The 14,611-nt window shown below is 45.7% G+C and overlaps 1 protein-coding gene across 2 annotated transcripts in view; it reads left to right on the forward strand.

Annotated features, from left to right (window-relative positions):
• The first annotated feature begins 301 nt into the window (after positions 1 to 301).
• Positions 302 to 14,611, forward strand: part of LOC144173990 (myosin light chain kinase, smooth muscle-like) — a 49,955-nt gene continuing 35,645 nt past the window's right edge. Inside the window, exon 1 of one of the 2 annotated variants that reach the window (XM_077702385.1) lies at positions 302 to 517. The gene's annotated coding sequence lies outside the window, so the exon portion shown is untranslated. The remainder of the gene's footprint in view (positions 518 to 14,611) is intronic. The other variant, XM_077702386.1, reaches the window with a different exon arrangement.

Below are 14,611 nucleotides of genomic sequence, written 5' to 3' on the forward strand. Positions count from 1 at the left end.
TGGAGCCGCGTTGAATGGCCACTTAAGTGTTCCATATACGTTTGTGCGTGCTTGCTTGCTTGCTTGCTCGCGCGTGTGTGTGGGTGTGTGTGCGAGTGTGTAATACTTGCAGTTGCCGGTGGTACCATAGATTTTCGTAATTTTTCTTCAGCACAAAGCTGCAGGTGGTTGCTTGTTTCCGCAACAGCATCAACGTTGCGCTTGTGAAAGTAGAGCGCCTGCCCCTCCGGGGACGCGCAGCCCCGAGCTCTGTTTCCGCGCTCCCGCCCTCAAGCGGCGATCGGCGCAACTCCGGTGGCACTTGCGGGAGAGCGGGGTGAGAGGACCGAGACTCGCGTGGTGGACGCCAACGGTTGGTACTCCGAGCCCACTACCTGGTGTGTCGGCTGCTGTGAGCTTGTGCGAAGCGTTATCGTCAGCGCAGAACTGGATACGCACACTGGAGTGAAAGCCCCGAGGCCTCTGGCGCAACTTTCATCGCTCGTCGTCGTCGTCGCTTCTTGCGCAAGCATCCAACGTGAGCTTTGCCCGACCCCTGTTAGCAGCATGCATGTTCGGCCTCCGAACTCATGCCAGTAGTTAATTGGCCCTATGATGCCGAGAGGTCTCTTTCTGTTTTTAATTTGTTCCTGTTCATACCCCGAAATGAGGCACTTGCATAGTCTCAACCACTTGACCCGGTGACACTTGAAGGGAGCTACTATATCCTGCAAACAATTACCTGTGCCACCCTCGGTTTGACTTTTAGCTGCTCGATACCTCAGTGTGCGATTGGAGCATTGATTATAGGCGCAGACTGAGGTGGCACGCAAAGGAAACGGATTGCTTGGTTGAAACTACTGCGCAGGTAATGAACCATTTCCTCCAGGTTGTATCCTACGCATTTGTGCAGGTTCATCTGGCAACAAGTAATGGATGTCGGGATATTATGTCTCGGATATTACAGTATGAGTTGAAACTGATGTCTGCATTAACCGATATATTGTTGTCAGTACAGTGAAAACTATTTAACATGTAAGTACGCAATTACATTGGTAACATATACAACGTTCCCACTTCGAAAATTTATTATATGCATGCGGGTTAACGCCGCGAGTCCTGCTGTTGTTACATGAACGAACCAAAACTCAAGCTCATACCTTTATTGCTGCCGATGGTATTCTGTGCTAAGGCAGATGTGGGGCAAGGATAACATAGACGCGCATGAAGACGGATACAGAAACAGGAAGCTCATCTTACATAGCACAGTGCGCATAAAGCGCTTCATTGCTTTAGGTTTGCATGAAAACACGAAAGAACAAATTTTTAGGTCGCAGGATTTCATTATCTGCGGACATCTGCAAATTTAGATAGTCTCTCGGTTCCTTATAAAGCTGCGAAACCCACATGCTGTCTTTTTCAGCAGCGTCTATGTGGCTGGTAAAAATTTGGCTAGAAATGTCAAGAAACCACGCAGGGTTGCTGGTTTGATTGATGATTAAGAGGCGACTATGGGAGGAAGTATGCACTTCAAGGCTCACAGTCTGTTAAAGAGATTGCTTATGTGTAAGATTTGTTGGGCTTGGACTTAAGCGATATAAAATACCCGAGAATGACAATGGTACTTTTTTCGCATCAAGACGGGTGTCACAAATATAGCAGCTTTAAGTTGCATGATGAGAAAGCATATGTGTAGCACGAAGTGGGGTGATAGACGTTTATGCCTTGAACGACCACACCCTCGTATCAAACCTTTGATGTTTCTTAAGGAGTAGACTCTTTTTCTGCGTTTTTTAACGCTTGCTGCCGGATGGGCGACGACAGCTATAACTGTTACACATAACTAGCATTAAAAGGAGTTATTGTTGACAAGTACTTTTTATTAACAGTGCTGAATGTTTAGTTGCACAAAGATAATTGCGTCAGCGTGCCCATGCGCTTCTATTCGCGGTGAAAGTACCAAGTACAAGCTCTTGTCAGCAGAAGAGCATCGCCTTCACCACTGAACTGTTCAGTCCACCACAGCTTCAAAGCAGGGATTTCACGCTAACTTTTGGACGGAATGGTTTAGAAATTGCGCTCACAAACACAATAGTGTGTACATTGCAAGATTATTTTCAATTTTTTTATGTGCATAAGAAGGTTAGTACACATTTACAAGCTGAAGTTCAACATTCTAAATAGGTTGTTGTGACACTTTTATTGCTGTGCCGCAGAATAGACGTTTGTCAAGACGCATACAGTCTTCTTACGTTTTTATCGAACAATATTTTCTTTGCTGTATTTCAAGCATGATGAAAATTTGGAGCATACTTAGCCTGTTAGGTTTTCAGCAGAGGTAGTTTTGTTGTAATTATATTTAATTTAATCATATTTATATTTAATTAAGCATATTTATAATGAATTATAATTATATTTACTTAAGCGAAAATGTGTCTTATTCCAGCTGTGTTTATGTACCTTGTCTGCTATGCCTTGTAACGGCTTGCTGGCCTTTGTCAAGCTGTTCAAGCAGCTTTTACCCAGGAATTCGTCCAGTTGATTCTGGGAAAATACACCTGAATTGAATTGAATTGAATTTAAGTGGACGGCAACTTGAGCGGGGACGAGGAAATGCCATAAATAGGGAACAGAATTTTTGCGTCTAACGTATTCCGTTCTAATGCTAAAAGAAACATTATCGCGATTTAAGAAACGCAAGCACAAACACTCAGGAACATGTACGTGCGGATGAATACAAACGCACACAAGCATGCACTCGGAGATGCAGAGTTACACGCACTCCCACGCTTGAAAGAATGATGTCATATTTAAAAGGGTATTTTCAATTTTGACAGGTGTATGTCGTCTGGGTTCTTTACGCGCTATAGTACTCGTTGTTAGTGGTGACTTCTCTATGTTTATGATATGGCATTGTCTTTTAGGCGCAAAAGTTGCCGGCACTTTCATACAAGGCTGAGTCCACCTCAGCAAACAGCGCTAACTCACTCACTCACTCACTCACTCACTCACTCACTCACTCACTCACTCACTCACTCACTGATTAGTATGAACACAAGGCGCACACGGGCGCACCCGCGCGTAAAGACGCACCCACACGCACGTGTGCACATCCAGGCATACCACACAGACGCGTGCAAAACACACGGGCAACGACACGTGTACACACATAAGCAACTTTGCCCGTAGTTACTATTTCATGTTAGTGTGCGAGTACGCACACGCATAAAGTTTCTCAATACTACCTGCAGTTGGAAACTGTCGGTGCAATCGCACGCCGCCATGAAAATTGTGGGCACTGTGAGAATCGGGTTGGCAGCAAGTGGCTAGTGCATAGTGCTATGGATTGGGCTTGTCGGCTCTAAACAGTTTGCTCGTTCTGTTTTCGGCTTGCTTTTTCGTTTTCTCCACGCCCCTTTCTGGCATTCAATGGCTATCGCAGATATGTCTTAATAACAGGGTGATAACAGCGTGATTATGTCCCAATAATAGCGAGAAACCTCGCGTTACCGGGAGGTTTCTTAAAGATGAAGGGGTAATCGCATGCAGCGACTGCGACAAGCGATGTGCAAAACGTCACTTATGGGTACAGCGAACAGATAGTGCTCGCAACAGCGACAAGCGAAACAATTAATACACTGCCGCTAATGCCCTCCGTCGTCGCCGCTCGTCGCTGCCGCTCGCTTCGCTGTCGCTCAGACTATCCGTTTGCTGTACCTAGCGTCACTAAATAAGCTACGATAAAAACCTTTATTCAGTTACGTTAGCTGTATCCATGAAGTTTCAATTTTCTCGTCGCTTGTTGCGGTTGCTGCATGTGCTGAAGCATGCGCTGCCTCAGACAGGCGCAATGACGCAACATACTCGACAAGCCCGGATTTATTTGCCATTGAAAGCATTCAGACAATTTCATAACGCTTTGCGCGCGTGTTTGAAGACTTACTTGCGGTAAGAGGCTTTTCCTCTGGGTTTATTTATATCTGCTTGGGTAAAACAAATAAATACAACACGAAGACATCAATCTTGCATCTCTAGCTGTTGCATCTGCTTCGCCTGGCAAAGACCGTAGCAGGCGATAATGACAAAGTATCGAGAGAAAGCAAGAACGCCGTTTAGACAACCTAAATAATTTGGTTTCGCCTAACCATTGCCATAAAACAAAGAAAACAGCATCTATTCTGGATTATGTAATACTTTATGAATATATCGGGGATGGCCCGCTGTATCTGGCAGCGTGAGCCAAATTCGAGACGCCTTTTTTTTTTTTTAACCGCAAAATTGATTTCTCAGCCCAAGCACTCTAACACGGCATTTTTTATACAAAGTTAAATATTTTAAATGAAGGCACTTCTGGCAGCAATTTTGTAACAAGAACATGATTTGCATGGCCACAAAGCCGTTGCCAGCTACGCCACGCCGTACTCCCGGCCGAACTACACACTATGGCGGCACCCATGGAGACATAGACTGCTTTCGCAGTATCGCGTTAACACTAGCTCCAGTTTCCAAAGCTAGTGAGAACCTCTATGCGCACACGTACCTGCTCTGAGTGCAGGAACAGGTGTCCTGTGATGGACACCCGTCCTGTGATGGACACAGTGCCGACATCCTGTGATGTCGGCACTGCGCTATGGAACGTGTTTCGATAGTGCATCCTGTTGCATGTTTGAAGAACGAGTCTTGGGCTGCCTAATCGTGAAAATCTGTCTGTCTGTCTGTCTGTCTGTCTGTCTGTCTGTCTGTCTGTCTGTCTGTCTGTCTGTCTGTCTGTCTGTCTGTCTGTCTGTCTGTCTGTCTGTCTGTCTGTCTGTCTGTCTGTCTGTCTGTCTGTCTCAATACTTAGCTAAATTTATTGGCTAGAATTGTGTCGTTTACTTCCCTATTTGTACGGAAACATATACTGAGCCCATATAGGATTTCCTTCAGGCTGCTCCATTTTGTCACCCAAGTTCACTCGCAGAGACTCCGAACCCGTTTTCCCGTAGAAATGGGTAAACCTGCTTTTTTCGTCACACTAGACACTGCAAAGACATACGACAGCATTCAATACTGAATATTGCTCGCCAAACCTAGACTGTCGAGTCCCCAGGCACATGATATCGTCGGTGCAGCACTTCTTCACTGGTCAACAGTTCTTTTGTACGCTAAACTGCTTTCATTCGTCAATTCTACGTCAGACCAGGCCAGTTTGCCAAGGATTGATGGTTTGTAATATTATATTTAATATGTTCATAAGCTATAATCAGTAGATTCTGGATGATTCTCTTACGCACATGTCTATAGCCCTTTTCTCGCCGCTTGCACAAGAGATCCATGAGCTTTATTTTTTGTTTTATTTAGTAGATGCTGCATGCTCAGGTTGGGCCTAAGCAGGAGGGGCAATAGAAAGTATATAACACGAGCTAAACACAGCATATAAATGTAGCCGCAAATTATAACAAACATAAAATGTCAAATATGAAAACAAGGAGGCATGAAGACAACTCAGTAAATAGATCAAGCAACCGCTAATCGAGAAAACATCACTATATTAGATATATAGTATGACTAGAAATTACGAAGAAATGAGCGTGGGCAGGGCATGCATGAATGCTAAGACAATATAACCGTAACAGAGTGTATCCCTAGAGAAGGCAAGCGTGGCAGGGGGCGGCAGATTAGACGGGCAGATGAGATCAAGAAGTTTGTTGGGATAAATTGGAAGCAGTTAGCACGGGACCGGGATAATTGGAGATTAATGGGAGAGGCCTTTGCCCTGCAGTACGCGTAGATAGGCTGCTGCAGCTGCTGCTGATGATCAGTAGACTCTAAAGAAGACAACAGCAAGTTGTTCCAGTCCGTTACCGTACGTGTGAAGGAAGAATATTTAAAAGAAATGTTAGTTCTGGCATTATAAGGTGGGATGATGATGAGGAGGAGGAATAACTTTATTTTACACTGGTTAGGAAAGGATGTCGTTTGTTTGAGGAGGAGAGGTGCCTCTATTCCAAGGCCCCTGTAGCTCTGGCCGCACTCAGCTATCTTTCATGTCGCTGTCCTGTTAGCCGTGTCACCATACGTTGTTGGTACTGTCTGCTATATGTCTTGAAAAGGAACTGAAGTCCGACAACTTTGCAATGTTTTTCGAGGTTCTGAATGCCAAGTGGAATCACTAAATTTGCGGGCGAGTCGATTGCACATTTAGAAGTGAGGAAACGTATCGCTTTTCGGTGGATCCTTTCCAATGCCTGTATATTTAATTTAGTACGGGGGTTTCAAACTGTGCATGCATATTCAAGTCGGGGTCTGATGACGGTAGTATTGGCTAGAAGTTTAGTATCTGCCGGAGCACCCTTTAGCTTGTGCCGGAGAAGACAAAGCTTACGAAATGCTGATGCACATAGGTTCGACACATTGTTATTCCAAGAGAGGGTATGTGTCGGTGTTACCACAGGATATTGATGTTCATTAACTTCCATTATACGTCGGGAGGGATAGGTATACGTGAAGGACAGGCTTTTACGTTTGTTGGTTATTCTCATTATTACAGTTTTGTCCGCATTTCGCTTCATATCCGATTGATCCTACAATGACCGAATATTATGAAGATTATATATTAGTTGGTCTTGGTCTTCTTCACAAACAATTGCACTGAATAACACACAGTCATCGGCAAACATTTTAATTGGAACTTGCTGTGCTACTACGGTAGCAACGTCATCGATGTAAATTACAAACAGATGCCCCAACACACTTCCCCGAGGAACACCCGAATTTTATGGTAGTGGTGTACAAGTCATCGAATCAATGCTAAGAAATTGATGGCGGTTAGTTACATATGAAGAAACCCAGTTCATCGGAAATTCGGCGAGACAAATTGTTTCTAGCTTGGGAATTAGTTAGCCATGATTACCAAGATCGAATGCTTTGCTCAAGTCTACAAAAATGGCTTCTGCCTGAACTGTTTTAGGTGTTAAAAGCTTATTTGTGTACAATTGAGAGGCTGATAAAAGATTTGAACTTGTAGATCAATGTCAGAAGGGGCTAGGTTCCTGTCTTTGCGGTGTTAGCTCGTGTTGCGCTCTGCTAGGCATATCGAAAGGTGCTTATCCATCTCAAGATTCTGTCAACTTTCAATGAAAAAAGGGTCGTCCTGGGGAAGCACTCTGGCTAGCTGCTCTGAATTTCGGGGGGGGGGGGGGGGGTGAGAGGAGCGGACTGAAGATAATGATAAGAATGTAGCGGCTTCGTAGATGTTGCTTAGGCATCAGGTCATTTGTGTATGTGTTACCCAGGAGGTGGTGCAGTAGGCAAGATGGCTGTAACCAAATTGTAAACTAAAGGGAAATACAATGTTGTTTTAAAAGTATGGGTGCGCTTTTCTTAAGATGCGGATGCCAAAGGCAGCTTTCCGTTTCACTTGGACCATGGGGTTGGTATACTTTAAATTGTAACCAAGAATAACGACAAAAAACGAGCAATAGGAAACACGAGCAATAGGGAGCATCAGGAATGGCATAAATGTTCGACATGATTATTGGGTTTCAAGCGAACGGCTTCTGGTATGAACGGAAAACCACGACATTGTTTTAGTTGCGTTGATGTGTAGGCTGTTTTTACGACACCGAAGTAGAATGTTAAAATGGTTGCCGTCGTTAGATGTAACGGTAGCAAATGACGTACGAGACTATAATACGGTAGTGTCATCAGCGTAAAGAAACAATTCACTGCTGGTAACGCAGGTTGGAAAATCGTTAATATAGTTTAAAAATTAGATTGAGCCGAGTGAAAATCTTTGCGGAACACCTTTATTTGTAGAGTTAAAACCTCACAGTACGTTAGATATAAAGACAGCCTGCTTTCCGGGCTAAAACTGGACTGTGGTTGCTAACCAAATACTGTGGGCTGATCCTACGTTTACTAGTACCTAGGCCGCAGTATGCTACAGTATGGCCACTTATGGCTCCGCAGAGCGTGCATTCACCACACGAAGAGGCGATGTACGGCAAATGCGCCACGCACTGGTCACGCGGTTGGTGAACACCTCGCACTGTGAGGCAAGTATAATGACCTCCCGATGCGGGTTCAAAGTGAAGCAAAGGGACGCGATGAAGGCCCGATGGGTCCAATAGAAGGCTCCGAAGCTATTTTTGTGAGCCTCTTGAATGACTGCATATAGGCCACCGAATAAAAAAAAAAACAAAAAAAAAAAACCCTACCCACGTTTGCATCCGACACAGCTTGTCTTTGCTGATATCATTATTGATATGGATATAAGCATGATTCATGAATTCTCTGCGAAGCCGTCATCTTCGACGTAACGTGTAGTAATACTGTTGCTTCGCCGGACACGGGAGTATGATTTTTTTCGTACTCTGGGCACTTCATTGTTTTATCAGCTTCTAATCCCGAGGCAACAACATAGCCGCTTAGAATGCCCCCGACCTTGCTATCTAGGTGCCGTTAGCATATCCTCGGGTGCAAGCGTCGGGAACTGTCGTTCGTGTGGTGTTTATTGGGTTTCTTCGATGTAATAAAGCAACGGAGTTCGGGAATTAGAAGTAGGAACGCTGAGGAGATTTGGTGGGAGCGTGTTCGCAGAAACTTGGGCGAGTTGGTAAGGAACAGAAAACGTCGGGCAAGAAGAGGGTGCTTCTGAAGTGGACACAATGCAGCGAGCTGTTTTCTGCCCCTATGGGACGCCAGTACTGGCAAAGCAGAGCGGATGACGAGGCGGCGCTGTTAATGCGCCCTGTTTTGAATTCTGCCGGCGTCGCTGGCGTAGGGGACACGTCACGAACATGGTGCGGTAGGAATCTTGTCACCTGCTCCAACCGGTAGCCTCGGTGTCAGGTTCAAGGCACCAAAGGGAGGGAGGCAGTGGGCGTTGATGTAGCTTTCTGTGTTGCACAATGGCCATGCCTCGGGTAAATCAAGGCACAAGCATCAACAGCAACAGAAGTGGCGGCGGCCGTGGCACGGGAAGGAAAAGCCATCGCAGCAGCAGCGTAGAAAGAAATAAAGAAAGAAACGGGCAGGGGGGAAACGCGCAAAGGAGTGCATCAACAACTCGTGCCACGGGAAAGCGTCCAAGACCCGGCAGCTCGTTTATCAGCAGTGTTTTGCGCCCAAACCGCGTTCTTTTGTGGCCCCTTTTCGCTTCACGTAACAAAGGAAAGAGGAGCAGCAAAAACCCGCTTCTCTACTGTCAGCGCTGCTACTTTTGCTCCTCGTACGCAGTTCCAAGTGTGTTGCTGGAGTCCCCCGGATCGAGCGGGGTAACGAGTGCGCCAAGGTAGCTTCCTCTCTTGGGTCTGCACCCGGTTCCTTGTGCCCAGAGCGCTACAGGACGCGAAGGATTTCCTGATTGTTTCCCTTTTCTAAGGTAGAAAGCTGGGCCAGTAGAAAATCTGGACCCTTTTCATCTTTACGGTATGCAGCGGTGTTGTGGCTCATACCGAATTTCAGAACAATGCCCCGGTGAGGGGTCGGTTATGTGATGAACGCAAGCTTTACTGGGAAGCTACACCATATAAAGGTTAATTCGAAATAATAGCTTGATAGAGTGTAGTGTATCTCCACTGGGTGGAAGTTTATTTTATTGCCATTAGACTGATGGAAGGTCTATATTATCTTCAAATGGCAACTAGCAACGTCCTGTTCGGAGAAAGGACGTCTTGGTTCGCGGATGAATTACAGAGGCCGAATAATGGATTCCTAACTTTTGCCTCACCTTAAGTTCACGTAGACCAGCTCGACTCATCTTAACTTCAACCTTTTTTATGAAGCGGACGCCTTCCCGGCTAGGTGTTAGGTACTAATGTTTGCTAGGTACAGCTATAGAAGTAACTTGCTAAATGCTTAAGAAACTTGGATGACTTTTACGTGTGTCGGCTTACCGTCCTGTCTATGCCATCGATAGCACTGTTTAACCAAAACAGTATATCTAAGAGTAGATGAACGCAAACAAGAACGAAAATAAGGAAGTATCAGATACATGTATTATACTCGGGGATACAACATCTTTAGTTTGAAGCTTAAAGTTAATCAAGGTATCTTGGGAAAAAATGGCAAAATTTGCAATGAACTTCTACAAGGGGTGTGTGTGAAAAACGTGCTTAATTTCGTCATGAGATTAAAAACCAATGAATCGAATTGTACATCGGAAAAATGAAACGAAAACCACTGATTTTCTGTGAACCTGAGCTCGAATAAAAACTTCAAAGTCGTAGGCTGAGTTTTATGGCAATTACTCGGACATCGCCTAATCAGCACATCACTGCCTATGCGTCCATTTGATACATCGCGTCCGTTTGACGCTGAAGTAGACCTCACGAGGTCGCCAGCCAGAGTTGATAATACCTGTGCCAAGAACTTCTTCCTGATTGCGTTAGGTCAGGACCCTTGAGAGAACATTGGAGACTTAGCGCTAGATAAACGTGTGACGAACGAACTTAAGCAGCGTCGGGCAGAGGTGGTGCGTAGAGAAGCCGATTACGATGCGCGAGGGAGCGAACAGCGAGCTCCAGTCTGCTTGACGGGCACTGTGCAGTGGAAGGAACGATAAGCGTGCTGATAGCGTGTTTTCTTCGCGAGCACAACAGCCGCACATCTAGTGAACCATCCGACGAGCGCGCATCGATCCCAGGCTTGCACACAATACTGAAAAAGTAAGCTATTACAATTACAATTGCTTCACTGCAAAAGTTACCGATTACAGTTGCGATTACAGCGCAAAAATAACCAAAGAGTCACCTAAAGTAATTGATTACTTGCTATGCTACTTAACATATAACTGTTTTATTAGAGAGTTTTAGCTAACCGCTTTCGAAGGTCCGCTACGGTATCGGCGGCAGGCTCAGCGCAACCGGCGCTAATGCCGTTCGTGGCCAAGCGCCCCACGCATGCGCAATGGCGCTCCCACTTGCTATCGGAGCGGACCGTGAGCCGTGAAAAACGGTTAACTAAAACTCTGTTACCGTAGAGCATAAATGTACATATAGCGTAGCATAAATAGCGTGACCACCGGTGAATCGACTCCGAAAAGTTGGGCCTGCGCGTACGTACGTCAAATTTTTGTCAGAGATTATTTTAGTAGTGCACGCTACCGTGTCAAATTTCAAAGCGCAGCTCCGCTTCCGCGAGTTTTAAGAACATTTCTTCGTGGAGAAATTTTGCAATGATTTATTAGCAATCGATTACAGGAAAGAGTAATTGAATTACAAGTATTATTACTTCTTAAAGAAAGTAATTGAAGCGTTGAATATCACATTAAAGTTTAATCGATTATAAACATTTCATTACTTGTAAACCGCTAGGTACTAGCGCGGGAGTGCCGCCAGGGGACATAGCGAACAGCGCTCACTGACTGCGCCGCAGTCCTCCACTTCAACAAAATTTTCCTCCCCGCATCTCCCCATTCCACCAATTTCCCCAACCCTGCGTCTGGGAGGCAACAAAAGGGGCCACGTGGGTTAAGCGGGATGCTGGTAAATGTGCACCGGGGGTGTATGTTACGACGAATTTGATGCTTTACATTACTGCTGGGCGTGGCGCATACACGCCGACTGCGCGAAGTCAGTTTAAAAGAGAGCCTGCAATACTTCTAACAGCAGAGCTGTTTAAGCTTTAAGTTCCACCGTATAGCGTTAAAAATACCGAGAAAAAAGACCGAGCGCGCGTGAGCGTGCGCCTCGTGAGGAGCGCCCGGCGTCGGCCAGCTCGACCTTCGAGAACCCTCTGCCCAGCGTTCGTGGGGTGATCTTTCGCGTGCTGTTCTACTCGCCAGTTCACGTGCGTTCGCGCCTGAAGTGAGTAGCACAGACGCCGACTTCGCCAAGCTGGTTGCCGCGGGTTATAGCGCGCGCTAACGTGGTACACTTCAGGAGAGCTGTGAAAAGGTGCACACAAAACGATACGGGCCTGCCAGTCAGGGAGAACTTTCAGCGACAAGTTCGGAAATTCATCTGAGGAGCAGTGCCGTGTCTTCGACGAAGAGAGAGGGGCCGCCAGCTCTGATGTTTTGACAGCCTTGCACCAGTAGTGCATGCTGCGCCAGTTTTTTCGACTTTGTTCTAAATCTGAAATGCTTTGAGAACGTATTCAGCAAGTGCGTTCGATACTTGGAATATGGCATCACAAGGTATTTCTGCATAAACTTACTGTTCCACTCCCATCAGATAACTTTGCAACTTTCGAAAATTTCCCCCCTCTTTTTTTTTTGGTTTTGGCGTGTTTTGCAAGCTCGAATGAGTCATTCGAGTGATGTCGCTGCTATTGGGCGGCCTCCTTGCAGTTGTAGCAATGAACGCATTCGACATCCGGCCTGCTTAGAGGAAACCGCTAGGAGAGCAGCCACGAGCAAATCACCCTGTTTCGCTGTGTGTTCGCGACAACTACAGCTTTCGCAGTGCCTCCAGGCACGAAGGAAAGAGTGAAAGTGTTTATCGGCAGTGTTGCAGGGCCCCTTTACGAACATGTTTTCGCCAAGTTGTCCTTTTTGCGTTAGCCTGGATGAGTCTGCGGGAGTAAACATCATTCGAAACGAGCGTTTAAAGCTAGATTGCAGGTGCACCGGCCTTGTCGGGGGTAGGGCGACTGTTCGCGGGATCAGCCCCCTAATTACGCCGTGACCTCAAGTTTTTGTTCATAAACGCTTTGGCGGACGCTTCCTGGCACGACACGTCATGTGATTATGAGTACCGTAGTTTTCGCCAGCCACACGTATTAGTGGGGCGGCAGTTATCCGGATTGAATTTACCTATTGGATATTTTATTCGACCTGAGAGCATCCCTGCGTGACTTGTAGCCTATAATGGCTTTAATTCTAAAGAATAGAAATAACCCTGGAGCTGTGTCCGGGAGTAGCTAATTTTCAGCGCTTCGGACTAACATTGCCTTTGCTAAGTTAGGGGCTGGCTAATAAGTGCACATACCACGGCCGTTTTACTTTTTTTACCTTGAGCTATTACGTAGGCTGAACTGACCAGCTTCCAATCCCCGAAAGCGGTCAACGCTTACCAATTAACAATCGCATTGGGGAGGCGGCGGAAGTAAACAGTTGCGAAATATTTTCGTTCAGTCTACGTTATTTTTTGTTTGTATTTGGAAAATTTTGTACGTTATTATTGAAGCCCCAGGCGCAGTTTAGGAAAGGCCTGGACGCCCACACGGGCTCGTGTAGATACCATGCTTCCGGAGTCCTTGAAGTGCCGTCCAAATAAACCGTCTTGAGTTCGGTTGCACATACGACGCTGGTGTGCTCGAAAGCGGGAAGGGAGGGGGGGTCATGCACAAGCGAATGGGGGAGAAGGTTTATGTAAAGTCAGCATAAAATAATGAAGCAAGCATTTGGCTTCCTGTATTTACCAGACCAGCACAGTTCGCTAACGGTCTGGGACTGACAATGGATGGAGCCCACTGTCTCGAGCCCTCGCAGGCGGCTCCTGTCCATTCGACCTCCATCATAGCCGTGGTTACCATTGATGGCGGTCTGTCTACATCAGTGTGTATGTAAATGTTGGGACAAAGATAAAATAAAAATTTAAAATAGGAGCTTGATATTCTTTCCAATAAATACTAGAAGTAGTCTCCCTACCGATAACCTGATAACGTTGACAATTAAAAAGACATAATAGATTCTTAGCAACTGATTTACTAGGACTTGGTTTCGGTGCTTCCATTTTTACGCACGTAAAGTAAAAATTGTTGTCGAGTTTTTCTAATGGACGTAGCATGGACCAAAAATTGGTGCCGAGCTTCCCAAAAAGTTTGAATACTCTGACCAAAACTACTCTCCCGTTTTTGGTGGCTCTGCAAAAGCACCAGTTTGAGGCACAACTTTCGTCAACAGCGTGCAGTTCAACAATTTTTATGTTTGTAATGAACCATTCTATATACGCAACCAGCTCGTTCTATGATCAGGAAGACACCGCACTTGTGTTCTCGTGGGCACGTTTGGCCTCACCAAGGACTGGATAATCTCTTTCACCATTTCCCACCCTTGTTTTTTTTTTCATGGTAAAAAAAATTGTTCTAAGCAGTCTTTACAGAAAATTTACTGGGCTTTACAGAAACATTATTCTTCACAATGAACTGCCAAATCCTCTTAAATCTGAAATTGACACCGCTATTATATTGTTTAATCCAGTAATTGCTACTTAATCTGACACACTCACTGTAAGTAATCCATTCTCCGGTTTTGTGATACGGGCTCGTTGCTTCCCACAGTAGTAACGCTCCGCTAGCAAGCCTCACTCAATGGTGGTGAGCATGCGTAGCAAATGCAAGACCAACAATTACTTACAACCACTCTCTAACACCTTTCGACATACCCTCTGCAGCACACTTGGTCAAAAGAATGACCTTCCGAAGTTCTTAAAAGTACACTTAGATGAGGGTCCAATAAAAAACACCGCATCCCCGTACCGGCAAAACAAAAGCCTTCCCTCGCTCGGCCTGTCGGTACTCCTAAGCCCCCGTCGATGAGTGATACTTTGATAATGGGGTATTGAGTTGCAACATCATATCGTTGCAAACTCCCTCTACCGAACACCTGTCCGCCTCGGGCTAAAACGATAGCGCGTTCCTGGTACTCGTAATGTAATGAAGCTTTGCGTAGGCCAATGCCATGTTCTCTACACTATAGCTTCAT

The sequence above is a fragment of the Haemaphysalis longicornis genome, unplaced genomic scaffold, assembly GCF_048455015.1.
Source record: "Haemaphysalis longicornis isolate Haplotype H1 unplaced genomic scaffold, Haemaphysalis longicornis Haplotype H1 scaffold_3, whole genome shotgun sequence".
In the NCBI taxonomy this organism is placed as follows: domain Eukaryota; kingdom Metazoa; phylum Arthropoda; class Arachnida; order Ixodida; family Ixodidae; genus Haemaphysalis; species Haemaphysalis longicornis.